Below are 20,375 nucleotides of genomic sequence, written 5' to 3'. Positions count from 1 at the left end.
GTATGGCGGGGCGCGGGCTGCTGGCGGAGCGCTGCGGAGGGTTCGCAGTGACAGCGGCTCCGCGGAGCCCCGTGTGCTCTGCCCGGTGCTTTCCGTAAAGGAGGCGAAGCGTCTCGGAAGAGCCCCGCGCCCGGGACCGCGGTGGCCGCTCTTGAGGGGAGCGGGAAATTAAGTGTAGGGGTTATAGGGGTGTGTGAAGTGCCGTGCCCTGCCGATGTTCTCGGATACAAGCGAGGTCTGCGGCGTGGGGAGAAATCGGTTCGTTTGGGTTTCAGAGGTGGAAAAAGTAGGAGTAAGTCTCGCTTTTTCCTTCTCTCGCTGAGCTGAGCTGTTACCGTTGACTTTTTTGAGGTGTGGGAAGTAACCATAGGTACGATAATGAGGTTGCCTCCCACGCCCTGGATTGCCAATGTCCTTTTAAATCAAGGGTATCTTGTTCCTGAAAAGATCAGGCCCCGCATCGTGTGTTTGTGGCTTCTATAGAACTGGAACAGGGAGTGTCAACGGGGCAGGCTGATGGAAGAAGATACAAGCTGTTTGTATTTTTGCTGTATTCTTGGAAAGGCTGTCGCTTCTACACTGGAACATAATATTCCCTGTTCTGCAACAGGCATAAATGATGATTTATAAATAGATCCGTTTGTTTATATTGTTCCCCGTGTAGCCAAACAACTGTTTACATTGTGAAATGGCTTGCTTCATTTCACATTATCTTATCAGTGCTGACCCAGGAGTGGCTACAGCTGAAGCTGCACGTTCTTGGGCAGAGTGCTACCGGAGAGATTACATCAGTAGTTTAAACTTCTGGTGGCCTGACCTAGTGTGTGCTTCTCTTACAAGCATCAGATGTAGTGAAGGGGTGGTTTGGGGTGAGGGGGGAAGGGTGTGTGGGGTTGTGGTGTCCTGAGGGGCAGACCTGTGCATTTAAAGAAAATGCTTTGTTTATACTTGGAAGGGACTTCACGGTGTGGGAGAACTTAGATTGCTTTTTCCTAGTAGTGGGGCATCAGTCAAAGTGACTTGACTGGAAGTTTGTTAAATACTCAACAGAAACAAGATCAAGTGAGAAGAATGATAATGGGAGAGAGAAATAATTCCTTTTGTTTAGGAGTTGCTTGAAAAAGACAGGATTTCCCCCACCCCCGCCGTCGGGAAGAAGTTTTATTTCTTTACTCCCCTCCCCCCTTTCTCTGGCCATCACGTCTCATTATCCTCTTGAGCAATCTGTGTATTATGAGGGGGGAAACTGTCTGTGATTGAAATACTAGTACAATGATAGGTGTTTGATAAAACTACTTTGGATGAACCATCCTTTATGTAAAACAGAGTTAACTTCTAAATCTCCTTGATTCATATTCCAGGACCTGCTAGATAAAATCATGTGTTTATCGTCTGCAGTTATTGAAGATTTTACCCTTGAATCACAGTATTATGTTATCTTCACTTACTGTCTGAATTTTGCTTATTTTAGTATTTTAAGGCAGTACTTTGTTGAGGAAAAAAAGACTATATTTGCTTAACTCCTCTTGTTTCTAATGTGTTGCTCTTGTTTTTTTCCCGCTGTTTTACATTCCAAGTCTTTGTCACATTTCATGTGAGGTTTTGTAATAACTTCTTATAGCTTTTCTTTTAGTTAAGCCAGAGGACAAGGCTGCTGTCTTAAACATGGATTTTGGCTGCAGTGTCATCGAGTGGGTATGAATGGCTTCAGTGTATCTGCTGTATTTACAAGTGTGCTCTCATAGGCTGGCAGAAAACTCTTGTTTGCCCTCCCAGTGCTGATTCAGGGAAAAATAATAGCTCTGATCATCCCACAGCTTGGTCTGCAAATGTAGACCCTTTCTCTCCTAGAAACCTGATGCAGCAGGGGAGTTGGAACCTGTTACATTGATTGCCGTGCTTCCTGTGGAGTAATATCAATAGTTACACCTTGAGTTAGCAGTCTATGGTTTGATTAGAAACCTTTTTAAATCCCGAGTTACAAAAAGGAAACTGAAAACAATTACAAATGAATCCACCACTCTGTTTCAATGGTTTAGTGATTCTGCCAAGTCTTAGGCTGCAGTCAGCTGTTCTTATTATAAAGCAGGATCCTTTTCTGTTTTACTTTGCAGAAATGAGCTCATAAAATTCATCTTTCCCTGACCTTTTGAAGGAGATCAGACAAAAAGATCATAATGATAATGTCTGTTTTCCAGTTCTGATGGCTGGGAGGGGCTGTTGAAAATACACTTGCTCCTCTGACTGTCTGCTGCAAAGTGATAGGAATGTTTTTTATACTTCCTAATCAAATGGTATCAAAAACGCTTACAGTTTTTCTGCATATGCAGTCAGCAAATTCTGGAGCTGACAGTGCTAATACAAAGTAGGTTTTTAAATAGCTTGACTGTTTGATGGGGCATTATAGTGGTGACACCATAAGTGTCCTTTCTCAAAAGTCTGAAGAAAATGAGGAACAGAGTAAGTGAACCAATATGTCTCATAACTTCATTTACGGTGATGAAAAAAATTCCCACCAGATGGTTCTAGGCTTGGCATTACAATGTTACTGCCTTCTTATAGGATCATTTCATCTTTTCATTTGAAGAATAACAAGTGAGTGGTAGCTTTTTGCATTAAAGTACCTTGCTGTTACCCTACAAGTATCACTATGACAGTTTAATACAGCTACTTCCTGTTTATATTGAATGGAAGTGACTTATGATTGAAGAAATGCACTAAAGCTTACTTAATATAACCTTTTCCTTTTCTTTCTGTATGATATCCAAAGGATTGTCTGAAATACTTGGGAATGAATATGGGTCTTTCAGGTTGTCTGAAAAATAAGATTCTAACTCACCAGGTTCAGGCACAATTTTTTTCACTACATACAAACATTTAGCTTTGTTTGCACTGATCACTGCTTTGCTTGTGAGCAGCCAGATTCAATAGTTTTGGAGTCTTTCTATTTTTTCTTGAGCTTCACTTGGAAATTTTACTGACTGTTCTGTTTTTGCTGTAGTATTGGAGTTATTTCCTGTTATCATAGAACTCCACTACAAACTACAAGCTATGAAAGCTTGTAGTGGTTCTTGGAGACAGTTTCAGCTGAACTACCTTCATCTCAACTCCAGTCTCTAATAAATAGGTCATATACATTATAAGAATTGTATAATACCTGGCAACTGCGGTACACATTCAACCCTTGTGGAGGACTCTTAGCTAGTGACGAATATGAAGATGAAATTAGGAAAGTACATTAAGGCCAAAATTCAATATTAGCCCGCCATAATCTGGTATGTGATCAGCTTCTTCCTATTCTTATTATTTCTGCTATTGCTGTTTAACAGTTGATTTACTTCCTGTTTGATTGCTGGTAAGACTCTATGCAGATTTCATAATCTCACAGATATTTATTTCCTTTTGTATATATAGTTATATATATGCATACATAAAACTTATGCTATATGTGATATTTTGTTATATAATGTTTTATATATATAAAAACAAATATTTTTTTATTCTTGAATTTCTCTAAACAGCATCTAATAGGGGACAGATCTGGGAGAATTATTAAAAGTGATTGCATTCTGTCCCACTCACCCTGAACACTTCCAATGGTGGGGTGTTGGACTAGACGATCTTTAAAGGTCCCCTTCTAACTAAAACCATTCTGTGAGGAACCTGAGACTATTTCAGTTTTGTGGTATTTAAGAGGGTCTTTCTGATGGATCAGTCTTTCTGTTCCTACCATAGGTATGCCTGGTAGTTGGTTGCTGAAGCTACACATGCAGCATGATCCCCAGAATAACTCAGGATGGCGGATCTGCTGTGGCCCTGGGCCTGTAGTACAGCCAGATGCTCTTTTTGAAGGACTTCTGGGAAGTGCCCAGATGTTGCCAGTTCCTATGGAGTGTTACAGGCCCTCCCAGGAGGATTTCACACAGTTTCCAGTCAGGACTGTCTCCCTGTATGTGAACATACGGGGTAGCTGTGGTGGTGTGAGTGAGCAGAGGCTATTCCTTGCCCTGGGGTGATAGGAAGGGTCTTGCTGCATTGCTTAAAGCAACTGTATTTTTCTGGGCTTGATGCTTTGGACAACGTCTGTCCTCTTAGGAGGAACATGAATGTTATTTAACTCTGGTTTTCCTTCTATTGCTGCTTAAGGGAACAGTTTTCCCCTTCATCTCTCTATACCCGTATTAAGAAATACATCCATCCAGACAGAATGAGAGCGATGCTCTGTGACTTGTGCAGTCAGGCTTATGTCTCCAGCACAGTCTGCAAATACAAGACTAAGCTATTTGCAGTCAGTGTACGTATATTTTTAGCCTGGTTTTCTGAGAAAATAGAGATTGCATGCAACTCTTTCTGTGAATGTCTGACTTTCCCTCTTGTTCTTGTCTTCTGAATCTTTTGAGCCATTCCAGTTGCATTTTTGAGAGAGTAGAAGTTTATCTCCAATAAACCTACAGTTTTCTGGCAGTAGGTAGCCTCAGCAGATGGAAAGATGCCTGCTGAAGGAGAGATTGAAGTCTGAGCTCTGTCTACAAATTTGACACACATTCCTAGGAAACTGGATTTTACTGGCTCAGTTGCTTACAAATCAACTTACATTGTGCTCCTATTTTTTTACATTGTCTCAAATTAGACTGTTACTTCCTTTTTGGTTATTTTTGCAACAGTTCTGAATATGGAAGAAGAGCAAGTGTTTAGTCTTTAGCTCCAAGTAGCTTTATAATGTGGCAAAAAGTTCATGACAAGAAGGGAAAGGTTGTTTGTTTTTTTTAAAACATTTTATTACTGTTCTTCATACATGTTCTACTTATGCGAATTCTTATTTTAAAATGATTATTTGAACTCTTATCTTTTTATTACGTTTGCCTTGCAGTAGCAATTTTTTAGGCACCCCAGAAACTTTTAGGATTCTTATGTTGTATTGTATTAAGATTGTTCCCCCAGTGAAACATAACTTGATAGGACACAAACTGAAACAGTTTAGTCTTATTTCTGTATTTCTCCTCAGTAATTGTTTTGTGTAAACAGACCCTGTGTGACCCTTTCAGTTAGCTGATCACTTTTGCACTCTAGTATCTGTTGAATACATCTTATGGTCTTTTATCTTGTCATGCTGACTTGATTAATGGTGGACCATCATCTTCCTTCATGATTAATGTATTCCTTGTCATGCAGTTGGAACTTAGAGGAGAAAACACCTACACCTACTTTCTTTAGATTTATTATGCATTACTTTTATCTTTGATGTGTACTGTCCTTACTTTTGTGGAAAAAGTGCTGAGCAAAGATACATGATGAGGATGTGGAAGGTGTCTTAGATTTGTGTAAAGGCAGACCATATTTAAATTAGAAAAAAAAACCACCATACTTTTTAGTAAAGCTCTTCAATTTTTTCATTGTCTTTCTGATATTTGTTGACATCTTAGATTTTTGAAAGGTTAGTAGGTGACATTTCTCTCTACTTGAAATTACTACATTATGCTTGTGTCTGTTACGCTTTCCTAGTTGTGTATGTGTGTCTTGCTGTCTAGCAAAGATGTAGTGACAACATTCACTAGGCCTCACTAGCTGTAGCTGGAAAGCTGGGAGAGGTAGGATAACCATGGTCACAGCTGCAGGGTGCACGTGCTAGCTCAGGTGAGCCATTGGTGCCTATTGCATCTTAAAGTTTGGTCTCAGCTGATCCTCAGGACCAGATTTGGAACCTGCTGGGCTCTTTTTTGCACCTAAGACCAAGCTGAGGTCATAAGCTTTGTGCCTCAGAAGTTGCAGGTAAAAGGGACCAGTCAGCTCTTCCTGTTAATGACTGAGAAATGAACTGTGTACAGGTTGTTAAGCACAACGTGGTGGTGAACCTTGTAGTTGCTACATGAATTGGAACCAACCACTTCCTAAGGGTGCAGTATGTATTATCTTATCTGCACCTCTGATTGTAAGTAGTTAAAAACCTTTTAAGTTTGTGGATGTTCAGCTATTTTTACTCACCTGCAGGGTGTAAGTTTATCTCAAGGCTTGTTTGTTTGTCTTTCTCTTGTGATGTGGCAGCCACTGGCCTTGGGAAAGGTTACTCTAGGAATATTGGTGCCATGTGGAGCTTGCACTAAGCATGACCCTGGCACCTCTCCATGCTGTTGTTGGCTCCATGTGCGTGTTTGGTTGTGCCCTGTACTTTGGATCCTTTTGGCTCTGAGAGAGCTATTCTCTACAGTGTGAGTTCATCCTTCTCTCTACTGTAGTTTCTCACATCCACTGCTGCTTGGAGCAGACACTGCTGCTGTCAGTGGGCATCAGCTATGGCTGTGTTCAGAATATGTAACCTCCTGTTATCTCCTTTCTTCCATGATGTGGTGTCCCACTAGAGCAGCAGCATTGGCCACTTACTTTGCATGGATTTATGTCTGAAGATCCATTCTCAAATGTTTTACCCTTGACTGTTATTGAGCATGAAACATAATAGTTCTTGGTTGTTTTACTGTCCATCCCCTTCATTAGGAGGGTAATAACCCACTTCTCTGTCTTCTGTTCTTTTGTTCCAGGTTGTCATTGTCTTTGAAAAAAATAATCTCACTTCAGAGGGAGTAACAGGGTAATTCTGGCTTCAGTTCATGTTACATATTTAGCCTAAAATCGAAGTATGAGAAATTCATAGACGACTCATAAATCCAAAGAGTGTGATAGTCTTTTTAGCAAACTGTCAGTTCGTGCTAAATATTTGCATCAGTCAGTTAACATTTTCATTAGCTCCTTAAAAAGCTGAAGTTCACAGGTTTGAATGAAATCCAGTATTTATGGCTGTGTTCCCTTGCTTTTCGATTTAGACTACTGCTATGAAGCTTTTTTTACAGTTACAGGTAAATGTAACAGGGTCTGTTCTTTCTTGCAAAGTTCACTGTTTTGCTCTCTTGTCTGAAAGGTCTTCATGGGTTTTTTGGGGAGTTTCTTTGGTTTGGTTTTATGTCCTGTAGTCCATGATTCTACTGTAGTGGTCTCCAGACCAACATAGGCCTGTCCTTGTAACTTTCATTAATAGGAGTTGTTTTTGGATGGGATGATTCAACACAGCTGCCAATATAAAGAACAGTCAAACTGTCGTGCTCCCTCACTGTGCTAATAATAGTGGTGTACCACTTTGCTGGCAGGACACGCTGCTGCCACTGGCAGCTTCAGGAGGGATCACTAGAGGGGCAGCAGGGTCAGTCAGGGTCTCTGCTTTTCCCCCTCTCACCTTAATATCTTTTCTTATGCATGTTCATTTCTCACCCCATGAGACTGAACCATTCTTTTCATTGAAATAGCAGCATATTTTTACTGTGGCATCAACCAATTCTGATATTGAACAGTGGAAGAAGGGTAAAGATGGTGCTATTTTTGGAAGGGGGAAAAAACCCCCACAAAACCCTCTGCAAAACAAAGCATTTTTTGTGCTATCCTAGGTGGTGTTACTAAAATGATAACCTGGAGAGTACCAGGGTAAAAAAATATGTGCAGGTTAGGATGTCCTATCAGAGTCACCTCAAATAATGTGAAAATCCACTTTTCTTAATACCAAGAGAGTTTTCATACGATTCCCTTAACATGGGACTTATCCAGCCCTATTGGGTATGAAGAATTCACAGTATCTGGAGTTTTACATAAAGAGAGGAAACTGCTCTCCTAAAAAAAAAAAATCTCTACAAAGAAACTTAAAACAAGTAGGCTTAAATGAAAGACAGTATGTATCTGAGCTCTTGTAATTGCTGAAAGGCTGCAGGAGATTTGTATCTGACGATCAACAAACAGGTTTTCCTAGAAGTGTGTGGGAAATGCTCTTCATAGGAACTGTAGATCTCGGTTTCGGTATTTCATGTTACCTAAAGTCTGTTGTACAGCTGTTACAGTGCTTGTGTGGGAGAAAATCAGAGGTTACTCAACTATATCTCACCCAGACATTCATCAGAGCTTTGATTATTTTCATTCAGTGAAAATATGCAGAACTACACTACCATGTGAAGGAGCAAGATTCAGGATGGGAGCGGTTCCAGGCGTGGAGAAAGACATACAGCAATTGACAGGACTTTATGCTATGGACTTTCCCGTTATTATGTGGTTTCAGATATGTGTATTGCTTTGTATCCACACGACACAGTGCACAGCCCGGGCATGCCTGGGCTTGCACGAGTTTGCCTGCTCTCTGCTTCCCCGCTCCCCTCTCTGATAAGCTGCAGAAGCTGCAGAGAGGACACAGTTACCATTCGCCCTTTCCTTCCCCGGTTCCTCCCACGTTCCTCCCCCTAACCCTGTGTCCCTACCCCGATTTGTTCCCCTGTTTGTCTGTCTCATGCTCCACCCCATATTCTAGCCCTTTCCCCACCTGAACTCATAAAACCCCGGGCACACCTCAATAAAGTATCCCAGTTGCACCTCTGCCTTGCTTACGGACCCCTCCGTGCTGTGTCACGGCCCCATCCCCCCTCCGACCGTGGCACTACCTGAAAATGGTAAATTCTGTAACAAGATAATAAATAATTTAAAAGACTAATGTTTCTATTTTATATGGACATCTTATTTTTCAATATATGCATCAGGTAAAGCACATCATGTTTTGATGCATTTATTAAATGCTTGAGAGGGTCTTCCGTGATTGCATCATTATGTGCTTAGGGAGTCTAAGTGCCAAATTCACTTTCTCTTTAATTGAGGTGGCTTCTGGTATTTAAAACTATTAAATATCTACAGTGATGGAAAGTCTACAGGGGTCAGAAAAGATTCCCTCATTTAGTGGAGAATTTTTTTTCTGAATATACTCTTTTCATATTCCTCTAAAACAAGTTGCATTTCATAACAATAATACAAAAAGCCTCTTCCAGTTTAATTTTTTTTTCTTCCTACTCAGCAGCCATTCAGTACATGGAAATAAGGAAATGAGAATATTTTGAAATAGGGCTACTCCGTCTGAATTATTTCCAAAAATACTTGCCAGTTTTAGATTTTGACACTTCCTATGGATGTTAAGGAATATAATGAAACTGTTGAAAGAAAAAAAAATATGAGCTACTCAGAAAAGAATAATGTAAATACAGTGGCTTTCCTCTTGATGCAGTATACTTTGGCAGATGTCATCTGTTCTGGGGAAGTACCACATATGCAAAGGATGCACATGCAAAGAGTGTGGCTTTGGGGTAGTCAGTCCCAAAATGAACAGGTGATGGTACATCTTAAAACTGTTCGAACTCTTAATATGTGAAAGCTTGGTGTGCCTGTAAATGAATGAGCAGTACTGTATGACAGAGAAGATATGAGTTATTCCAGAACCCTCTCAGAGAGTTGTCTGGTATTAGCCATGGAGGCAGCCAGGCTGAATGGGCCTTTGGCAACTGTGGTGGTATGAATTGTAGCATTGCATGCAATGCTAGGAAGGAGTACACAGAGAAGGGGCTGTGTGCCCTGTATACAGAGCTGTATTTTCCTTCATGACAATTCCCATTTGCATCTTTCCAATCTTCTTTCACACACTGTCCGCGTGTTCTTTTATGTGTGTGTGTGGGGGGGTTGTTGGTTGGTTGAGTTGTTTCTGAGGCTAGATGGGAAACTTGAGGCAGAAAACTGAAGATAAATTGTGGATCTAACTCCCTTTTCCATCCAAGAACCATAGTCCTCTCTTGACTGACAGAGTACCTTTGGCAAATGTGCTGATACAACACAAGATATGTATTGACAGTCACTGTACAACTCTGATCCAACCGACATAGGGAGGGTATTCCCCAAAGTTCTAGGTATACAGGGAGCATATGCTTTGGGATAATGCTGTTGTATCTGTTTCTTCTTACTTCCTGTTTTGCCTTTGTTTTGACTGGGCAACTCACCTGCCAGTCACAGTGATCAAACCATTGCCAAATAGTCCATCTGGCTTAGGCTCTGCAAAATGCAGTTGTACCTCTGTTCACCTCTGTGCCTCTGTCCTGTGTTGTGCAGCCACTTCTTAACCTGAAAGGAGTTGCCCCATATGTTTCTCTTTACCCAATTTGACTCCTGTGGGCTCAGGTTTCAAGAGGGAATGTAGATGTTTCAGGACTATAGGAATGTGAATGTAGGGTGTTTAAAATGAAAATTTCCTTTTTCTTTCAGCCAATACTTTGTGTGTTTCAGTGTATCTGAGATGATCAGCAAATTCTTTGGTCCCTTTCTGATTGACTGTCAAAATCAGGTCAGGTTAAATCTGTATCAAATTCTAGGTCAGACCGAACCTTAGACTATTGTTTAGCTTAATTTCTCTCTAGTACATAAAGTGAAAATAACTTTAAAAATATTTGCAAATGGAGGAATTAAAAAATGGATTTATGTTCTTGTACACTTCTGAGGAATGGATAGAAAAGTTGTAATATTTAGACTTGTTTTTTACATCCCTTCACCCTTCCATACCAGTCATAGTAAAATTATTTTAATACTTTTTCTTAAGAAACTAGACTAGCCATGTAGAAAAAGTGTTTTTTTCTTACACAGTTTCAATATTGTTCCAAGTGGTATGATATGCCTACCCCTTCCTTTTTATAGAAATTCATGGAATATTTTGTCAACTTTATTGCATTTAGAGTTCATCTGGAAGGCTTAGGAAAGCTTGTCCAGTAAGATAAATATGAAGTGCTAATTTAATTATGTTAACAGTAGGTTTTGATTTTTTTGTTCTTTACTGTAGAGGAAAAATATAGGGAAGACATTTTCCATTCCAACTTATTAATGAGCAGGTGTGTATGTGGGGGGGAGTTGTCTTCTCATGAAGGCTTACTTCTTGTGGTTTTCTATTACACATTTTAGTAAACCTGGCAGTTAAATCCAACCACTTCTTCTTAAAAGTCTGAAATGACAAGGCTTCTTTGGAAGTGCATCCAAGAGTTAGTAGAATAGTAATAGCTGTCAGGTTCAAAGCAAAGCTAGTAATTAAATCTTCTGGCCTATCATGTTAGAAGTGTATTATTTCCCTGTTTTCAGCACACAGTATCTCCCGTATTAGTATGAATGGATCTATTAAAATACCTTTTATCACTATGCTTTGAGCTTTTCTGCCTTTTTGAAATCATGTAGCTGCTTTCTGTAAAAAGCCTTTAAAGAGCTTCCCGCATCTGATCTGATAAAAAGCATCTTATTGTTGTGAACCAGCCAGTTGAATAGCTGTTCAGCTGTGGTAACCTGAATAGCACATGCTATGAGAAAATGGTGTGAGATATGTAAACCAGAGGGAAGGAGGGGAAGGACTGTGGCAGGTGAGTAGCTTCCTCCTCTGTCAGGGAGTCCATGGGAATTTCATCTCCTGGCTTGAGCGACAGCATGCTTAGGCTGGCTCTGCACAGCAGGGAGCTTTACCCAGAGCTCATATGTGCTTTCTTCACTGAGCTATATGCTTAAGTTTTGCCTAAGTGTTCCAGGATGTAACTCTGTGTGACCTCCATGGCACAGGGACCGCAGGGTTTCAATTTGGTTGTGGCATGTAAGTACTTTGCACAGCAGAATTTCCCTTTGACGAGTGTTGTGTCCCTGGCTGCTGTGGGAGCATTGCTGCTGAGGGATCTCATCTTTCACCTTGTGTCTCTCTGTGGGTAGGGGTGACAGTGTAGGACTGTATGAAATGCTGTCTCCTGACAAGGATAAGGAGGCTGGCAAGGAAATCACGTTTTTCATAATCACATGTTGTCACCACCATAAGTAAAGATGAGAATCCAAAGCTGAAATTCCTTTGCATGCATATAACCTGTCAAACCTCATCTTCTTTCCTGTGTGTCCTTTGACATTTGTCCTTGGGACCCTGTGGCTGCCAGACTGTGAGCTGCATCATCAGCTCTGACAGGGTGGAGTGGAGAGAGATGAGTTCATGGCCATTTGTGCCTCCTAGCTACTCTTGGCTGACACAAAAAACAGATGAACCATGGGCTGTCACACAAATATAGAGCAGATCCCACAGCCTTTCTTTTCACATCTGCTGCTCGTCCTGTGCTGAGACTGATACAGGTTTCCTAATTCTGCCTGTCAGCTTGTGGCTCTGTACAATAGGCTTTCTTGTTGGGAAAACCATTACAACACGTCAGCAAAAGCATGCCAGGTGAATGGAGCAGTAGCTGCCTGTAAAATATAAACAAGTAGATGTCTGTGAAAAATAAACTGAAAATCAAGATGTTTCAGGACTGGGCCTGGGCAAGACACCATTTAACATTTTAATTTCTAAGACAGAAGCTTTAAAAAAATAAAGGCATCCAATTATGTTGTTTACCAGTCTGTCATTACTAGATTTTAATAATCAGTAAGTAGCCACAAAGCATTTATTTGTTTTTGATGAGTAAAACCAAAGGTATGTATGCAGGATGGGGCTGAATTCATTCAGATTTCTTGGTGAAAAGTTTTCTGGACATGGGGCATGGGGGACTGCATCCTGAAAAACAGCAGCTCAGCAAAAGGGTTAGGGATCAGGCTGGATGCAGAACTTTTAAGGGACCAGTGCACTGTTGGAGGGAGAGAAGAGAGGTCTAATTTAATACTTGGGTAATGGGATTTATAAAATAAACATATTTCTCCTTGCAATGCATTAATGGCAGTAATTCTTAAATTCTGTATCTGATCCTAGTTTTCACTAGGATCATTAAAAGGTCTTTTAAAAACCTGCAGAAGGTATAGAAAGAGCCACAGTAATTATCAGTGGTGAAAAAATTCCTGGAAGTGAACCTGGAAAAGGTGAGGTGTGAGCAGCTTTTGTTTTTTCCCCCTGTGTTTTTATTTGTAGTTATTTGGATCCCTGTCCAGATAATTTTAGGACAGACTTGGTATCATCCAAAGACAAATGTCTGATAACTGTCAAATGAATTGATCTGTCAGGTCTTTGTGAGATATTTCCCTGCTGGGGATGGAGGACAAAACTCTGGTAAAAAATGATCAAGAGAAAACAGGCTGAGAAGGTTATTAAAGTTATGGGAAAGGAGTTTGAAGGTTTTTTTTACATTAATTGAATAATAAATCAATGAAAGGGTCAAAATAGCGCAGCGATATGTGGGTGAGATGACCATTGCTTATGTCTCATCAGAAAAGCTTCTCAAGATCGGATTCGCTTGGTTGAAGCCCATGAAAAGGAGGAACATCTTGAGTGCCAGGATAAGCATTTTAGTTGTTAGAGAGATCAATAGAAAGACTGCATTTTGTGTATATTATGCATGTCCTTTCTTACAGGACTTAGACATACAGCTTCTTATTGAGTATAATAATCATCCTGCAGGCTGGAGGACTGGCAGGATGCTGGCTGATCAAGGAAGAACCTCTTGGGGAAAGTCTTGTATGGGAGGGGAGATAAGAGGTTTGTCTGTTTCTGTGTAGAGCTTAACCTAGGAGCTGGATAACTCCAAGGAAACGTCAGAGAGAAGGGTTGAAATTTCCAGTTTTGATAAGAGAGGCTTCAAATAGGAGGTAATTCTGTGAGGTCCCTCTGTAGAGAGGATAACTGAGTTTTTGTGGCTGGAAGAGGTTGCCCAGGAGCAAACAGGAGAGAAATGCTGCTGATAAAATCTGTTTTGTTTCCTCAAGATCCCTCCAGCCTTTAAAAGAGAGAAGTGGAAGAGAGGGCCTCAGGAAGGCAGTGCCGGTAGAGCAATTAGTGAACTACTGAGTGAAGTGCTGGCAAGGGCAAGGTTTTAAGAGGAAGAAAGAGGTCAGGAGATGTGTAAGTTGGATGAAGCTGATGCAATGACTGAGAGTATTGGATGGGACAGGTTTTGTACTAAGCAAAAAGAAGGACTGGCAGAAGAGCTGAAAAATGTCTGTGGTAGAGATTTTGAGAACCGAGTTCTTAAGCAGCTTAAACATTAACCATACCCTGACAGTATGAGAAGAGACTGCCTTGACAAGTATGTTGTACTGACTTGCTGTTACTCTCCCTTTTTAATTTATTTTCTTCCTTCTCTCATTTACAGAGTGATAGGTCTTCAACCAGTGTTTCTAGTTACACCTAAATGGAAAAGTGAATGGCTTTAGCTCTTTAAACCAGTAAATTACACTTCCCACCATTAGAGAAAGTAGTGAATCTTCTGAGGTTTCCAGCCCAAGGCAGGTCATGTGCCCAGGGAGTATTTGTTATCCATATACAAGTTAATTGCACTTATCAGGGTACTTGGGAATATGTAATAATTTGTGGGGTTCAGGTTAACAATGTAATAGCCCTTCTAACCGTAAGAAAGTAGTTTTCTTGTTTTACAAACAGTTACACCATAATGAAAATCCAGTTTGTTTTTCCTCCTGAAATGTCAAGAGAATTTAGGAAGAGGGTAGTAACATATTTTGTCAGATTTCCTAATTTTCAAGCAAGACTTGTTGTAAAGAAGTAGCAGGGGAAGGTTGAAGTGAGTGGGGGGGAAACCTCTTTTTGGTGACATGAGCATTTTTCAAGTATTGGTTGCCTGAGTAACAGTAACTACTTGTTTGTTTTTCCTAAAATTATGGTACATATTTTTCCCATATCACATCTCCCTCTACATGGAAATCAGAGTGGAGGATGCGAATGTTTCGGGAATTAAATGCATATTTCTTGAAGCATTCTTTAACATTTGGAACTTCTATAATTAAAAATATTTTTGAATAGCATGTTGTCTAAAATTTAGGATGAATAAGGAAGACTGGAATCTTTTGTGTTTGGTTATAAACTGGTTCCAAGCTGCGTTTTTTTTTTTTAGATTTGGTAGCAAAGGGTAGGTTTTATGTTAAAAATCTACATACTCAGTTTGGGATATAAGTTTTTTGAGTATTTGTTGGAAAGGAACTGAGCTGATGATTTGTCTCTGAGAAACAACACTATTGGATAAATCTGAAACTGGGAAATAGCTTGCAGTGAAAGTAAGACTACTGCCAATTGCTGTGTTCTGAATTTATAGAATCGTAACATTGTTTAGTTGAAGAAGATCTTTAAGGTGATCAAGTCCAACTGTTTAGCCGGTACTGCCAAGTCCACCATTAAACCATGTCCCCAAGTACCACATCTACACGTCTTTCAAATACCTCCAGGGATGGTGATTCCACCATTTCCGTGGGGAACCTATTGCAATGCTTGACAGCCTTTTCGGTGAAGATTTTCCTAATATCTAATCTATACTTCCTCTGGTGCAATTTGAGCCATTTCCTCTTGGTCTATTGCTTGTTACCTGGCTACAAGCTCATTTCAGGTAGTTGTAGAGAGCAATGAGGTTCCCCCCCTCACAGCCTCCTTTTCTCCAGGCTAAACAATCCCAGCTCCCTCAGCTGCTCCTCATCAGACCTGTGCTCCAGACCCTTCACCAGCTCCACTGCCCTTCTCTGAACTTGTTCGAGCACCTCAATGTCTTTCTTGAAGTGACAGGCCCAAAACTGGACACAGGATTCAAGGTGTGGCTTTACCAGTGCCAAGTATGGGGAAGTGATCACTACCCTGATCCTGCTGGCCACACTGTTGCTGATACAAGCCAGGATGCCCTCAGCCTTCGTGGCTACCTGTGAACACTGCTGACTTGTGTTCATCTGGCTGTTGACCAGCACCCCTAGGTCCTTTTCCACCAGGAGCTTTTCATCCACTCTTCCCCAAGCCTGTAGCACTGAATGGGTTGTTGTGACCCAAGGGCAGGACCTGGCGCTTGGCTTTTTTGAACCTCACACTATTGGCCTTGCCCCATCAATCCAGCCTTTCCAGATCCCTCTGCAGAGCATTGCTACCCTCAGTGCTTCTGCCCAGCGTGGTGTCATCGGGAACTTACTGGGGCACTTGACCCCCTCATCTGGATGATTGATAAAGACATTAAATCGGACTGGCCCCAAGACTGATCCCTGGGGGTCACCACTTGTGACCAGCCACCAGCTGGAGCAACTCCATTCACTACTACTCAACACTGGGCCTTTCTGTCCAACCAGTTTTTTACCTGGTGAACAGTCCAAGCAATGAGCAGCCAGTTTCTCCATGAGAATGCTGTGGGAAAGGGTATTAAAGGCTTTAGTAAAGTCTAGGTAGGCAACATCCACAGCCTTTCCCTTATCCACTAAGTGGGTCACCTTGTTACAGGAGATCAGGTCGATCAAGCAGAATCTACCTTTTATGCTGTCTGGGCCTGATCCCCTGGTTGTCCTGTACATGCCACATGAAGGCACTCAGGATGATCTGCTCCATGATCTTCCCTGGCACCGATATCAGGCTGACAGGTGTGTAGTTCTCCGCATCCTCATTCTGCCCCTTTTTATAGATAGGTGTCACATTTAACTTCCAGTCACCTGGGACCTCCCCAGTTAGCTAGGACTGCTGGTAAATGACTGACAGTGGCTTGGTGAGCATGTCCACCAGCTTCCTCACTTGAGTGTGGATCCCATCCAGCCTCACAGTCTTATGTGCATCAAAGTGGTGTAGCAGGTTGCTGACCATTTCACCTTGCATTATGAGGGCTTCATTCTGCTCCCTGTCTTCCAACTTAGAGGGCTGGGTAACCCTGAGAACAATTGGTCTTATGTTAAAAACTGAGGCAAGGAAGACATTAATACATCAGCCTTTTCCTCAGCCTTTGCCACTATATTCCCCCACATTCAATAAAGGATGGAGATTTTCTTTAACCTTCTTGTTGCTGATGTATTTATAGAAACTTTTTAAGGTCTTTTATGACAGTAGCCAGAATTAGTTCTAGTTAGGCTTTGGCCCTTCTCATTCTCTCCTTGAATAACCTCATGACATTCTTGTAGTACTTCTGCAAGTTGCTAAGGTCATAATGTCTCCTTCTTTGGCCTCTCTTCTTACTTCAGGGATCAAAAACTTTCCTTTTATAATTGCTATGCCCAAGACAGCCTCCAGCTATCATATCACCCACAAGTCCTGTATTTGTGAAAAGCAGGTCTAGTGAAGCACCTCTGTTGGTTGAGTCACTCGCCAACTGTTTCAGGAAGTTCTCCCACACAGTCCAGGAATGTCCTAGGCTGTTTCCTTTCTGATTTATTGTATTTCCAGCAGGTATCTGGTAAGTTTGAAATCTCCCAAAAGAACAGGGCTAGTAATCATGGTGCTTCTCACAACTGCTTATAGCATATTTTGTCTACTTCTTCATCCTGGTTGGACAGTCTTTTACAGATTACCACTAGGATACCTGCCTTATTGGCCTTATTACCCCCAATTCTTACCTATAAACACTTCACCCATCATCAAGCTCTGTGTAGTCAAAACACTCCCTGACCTCCAGGGCTACCCCACCACCTCTCCTTCCTTGTCTTTCCCTTCCAAAGGATTTATAGCCATCCATTGAAGCACTTCAGTTCTGTGGGTCATCCCACCATGTTTCTGTGATGGCAATTATCATAGCTTTCCTGCTGCACAGTAGCTTCCAGCTCTTCCTCTTTGTTTCCCTCTTTTCCCTGGCATCTCATCACAGTTTTTAAAATGCTCTACCTACAGACTGATTTTTTTTTTTTCTCAGAGTAGTGGGCTTTGTACATTGTGTTGTATGTATGTTTTCCTAGTACAGTTTCTACAGAGGCTTTGCTAAATGTGACAAAAGCTGTTGTAGTTCACTGCTGGTTTTATATGTAAGAAGTCCCTGAACCTAGCTCTGGATACAATTGGTGATGTTCTGGGTCATGGGGGCTGCAGCTATATATAGGGTGATAGTAAAATGTAAATTTTCAGGCTTGGAAATTCAATGATAAAGACAAAAATAATAATAGTAAAATTCTCTTGTGTAATGAGATTAATCTTTCCAAGCTGCTAAGTGCAAACTGATCCAGTAAGTGCAGAGAGTAGAATGGGTTAGGAGGTGAATTTTGTCTGTCTTTGCTAAGACTGCTTGTGCTACCACACAATTTTAAAAGCTCGTTGGCAAAATGGAGCTGTTAGTTCCGGGTTCATACAATCAATCTAAATAAAGTCTGACCCTTATTATCTTTTTTTTTTTTTTTTTCTTTCAGGCTTGTCTAACACTACCTTGAGCCAAATTCCTAGACTGGTTGGTGCTTTCTCATGGAATCCCTGTGACTGACAAAGGAGAGATTGTTGTGGTAGGCATTTGCCTTGACTGTCTTGACAACACTTGGCCAGGGTACAGGCAGATGCAGTTTCCAGTGCAGCCACTCTTTCATAGGACTCTTATACCAACAGAAGCTGAGAGAGGGGAGAAAAAGAGCCTGAGAGATGGGTTTTATAGTCTTTGGAACTGCTGTTTGGTTCTCCATAAAACTAGAAACCACATAGCCTGAGGTACTATAGAGGAGGGAATTTGTCAAAATTTGATTTTAATTATGGATCTCTAGGATCTCTAGAATGAAAAGGGTTCATTTACCAAAGAAATGTAGAAAAACAACAAACTACATTCTAGTTATCTTCCTGGCAAAATCCAAGTCACAGAGAGACTTGTTTTGCTGTAGTTTGGCAACTATCTGAAAAGTGCAATTTTATGGTATTACCTAAAATGGGTTCACTAGGCTTTTATTTTTAAATCTCAACATATATATATATATATATATATATATACGTCTCTTTATATCTCTGTAACAGAGCCTGTTTTGCTTTCATATATGGTTCTTGATTTAATAGTTCAGTTTCCCATGTACTCCATACTCCAAATAAGGAAGTGGAATAATAAGTGTGATTTTCTTTTTGTGGTAGCTACAGTTCTATCTGTACTGCGTAGCAAATTATTCATATATTTGATCAATGTGTTTCCAGTCAGTAAAAAAAAGTAGTACATATTTATCTTCTTGTCTTTTAGAAGGCAGTAAAAATTCTGTTTAAATAACTTAAGCCATTCTGTTTCTCTGTGGTTTGGAAAAGATCATCCTGCAAATATCATTAGATCTGCAAGTACTGCATTATGCTTGCTCTAATCATAGAATAAACTGGGTTGGGAAGGACCTCTGAGATCATTAAGTCCAACCCTTGATCCAACACTGCTGTGGTTACTAACATGGTTATATGCAGAAATAATATTTTTAGATTCCTCATTTCCTCATGAATTGCTGTTGGTAGCTTTGTTTTCCCCAACAATGCCACCTTTGTGTGCATGCATCTTCTGGAAGTAGCACTGAAAAGTCATACTTTCAGGCTCGCAGATTGTAATTTTTTTTTTCTCCTTTTCTTTGGAACTTCTATTTTTGGCTTAATCGTCAAAATGTAATGGTGTTTTTGCTTGACTCTTTCTGATCACAGGAAAAACCTCTTGTGAAAACATAGTCATGGCCTCACTGGTTTGTATTTGAGTTTTTAATGTAACAAGATGTGTGCTCCCCTTGAGTAACATATCTTAATGTAAAGAAGTACTTCTTAATTGTATAGCTAGTTGAAATATTTCTCATTTAGATTTTTCTTGTTCCCTTTTTTACTACTGAGTGGAAAAATCTGTATTGCCACATCTTTTTTTACTAGCAGAAAAACAAAATGGAAGGAGGTGAAGAAAAGAGATGTAAATTTCATTTAAAACCAAAATGTCTGATACTATTTTCCATATCCCTTGCTTAAAAAGGAAATTGAGGTTCAAAAAAATTGTACAATTTCATTGTTTTCTTCTTTAATTTAACTGATTGATTTAAAATATAAATACAGAGAAGTGAAAATTATTTTTTTTAAGTCCCTCACAGTTTGGTCTATAGCTAGTCAATTGCTTTTATAAGCTTTCAGCTTACAAGTAATCAGCATTTTGCCTACTTTTGAAAAGCTATAATAGAAACATGTAATTCCTCTCTGATACTTAGAAACTTAAAGAAAATCTCTATAACAGATCGGAAATGGCAAGTTTATATGTCTGTCCTTTTGGTCAATGATTTCTTTTTATCTTAAATAATTCCTCTCTCATTGTGTGATTTGCATTACCTTACATCATGTGTATTCAAGGAGTGACTAAGCTCTTCTTGATCTCCATGTGTGAAGCAAATAAGCCAAAGTCCCCCAGCCTCTTTGCCTGGGTTCAGCTCTTCACTCCTCTCCTATAGAGTCCCATGCCTTTGGGCGTAGGTGGGGGTCTACCTCTGTACCCATCAGCAGTGCAGCTGGTTCTCACTGCTTGTGTATTTTTCTATTGGGGTTTCTGAAGATCCTCAAACCTCTCCAGGCACCATATCCCATTTTCTGAAACACAAGGGGAAAAATATGTGAAGTATTCTCTGGACCTGTATCCAGTCTCTTGGAAAGATATGCATGACTGGTCTGTCTTTTTTCCCCGAAAGAAACAGAAAGCTCAGTTGTGTGGCTGTTTGCTCTTGTTTCACATTTGCCAGAACTTCTGTGATATTTTATGGACTTGGATGATCAGTGTGAGAGCAGCTCTGACATGTTGTGCACATACATAGCTGAAATGTGCCTTGAGCTTTTCAGTCTTTCTGCTGCCTGCCAGCCTTATTTCACTGAAATGGCTCTGAAGGATTACTGGAATGGAGCATGTCCTGGC

General features: G+C 40.6%; 1 protein-coding gene across 1 annotated transcript in view; it reads left to right on the top strand.

Moving 5' to 3' along the window:
* Positions 1-218: 218 nt before the first annotated feature.
* Positions 219-20,375, top strand: part of RNF144A (ring finger protein 144A) — a 66,213-nt gene continuing 46,056 nt past the window's right edge. Inside the window, exons 1-2 of the mRNA XM_018088852.2 lie at positions 219-235; positions 17,905-17,994. The gene's annotated coding sequence lies outside the window, so the exon portion shown is untranslated. The remainder of the gene's footprint in view (positions 236-17,904; positions 17,995-20,375) is intronic.

This window comes from Manacus vitellinus, unplaced genomic scaffold, assembly GCF_001715985.3.
Source record: "Manacus vitellinus isolate BGI_N305 unplaced genomic scaffold, ASM171598v3 scaffold_11_pilon, whole genome shotgun sequence".
In the NCBI taxonomy this organism is placed as follows: Eukaryota; Metazoa; Chordata; class Aves; order Passeriformes; family Pipridae; genus Manacus; species Manacus vitellinus.
The sequence above is the reverse complement of the archived record's forward strand: the minus strand, read 5'-3'. Positions and strand labels throughout refer to the sequence as shown.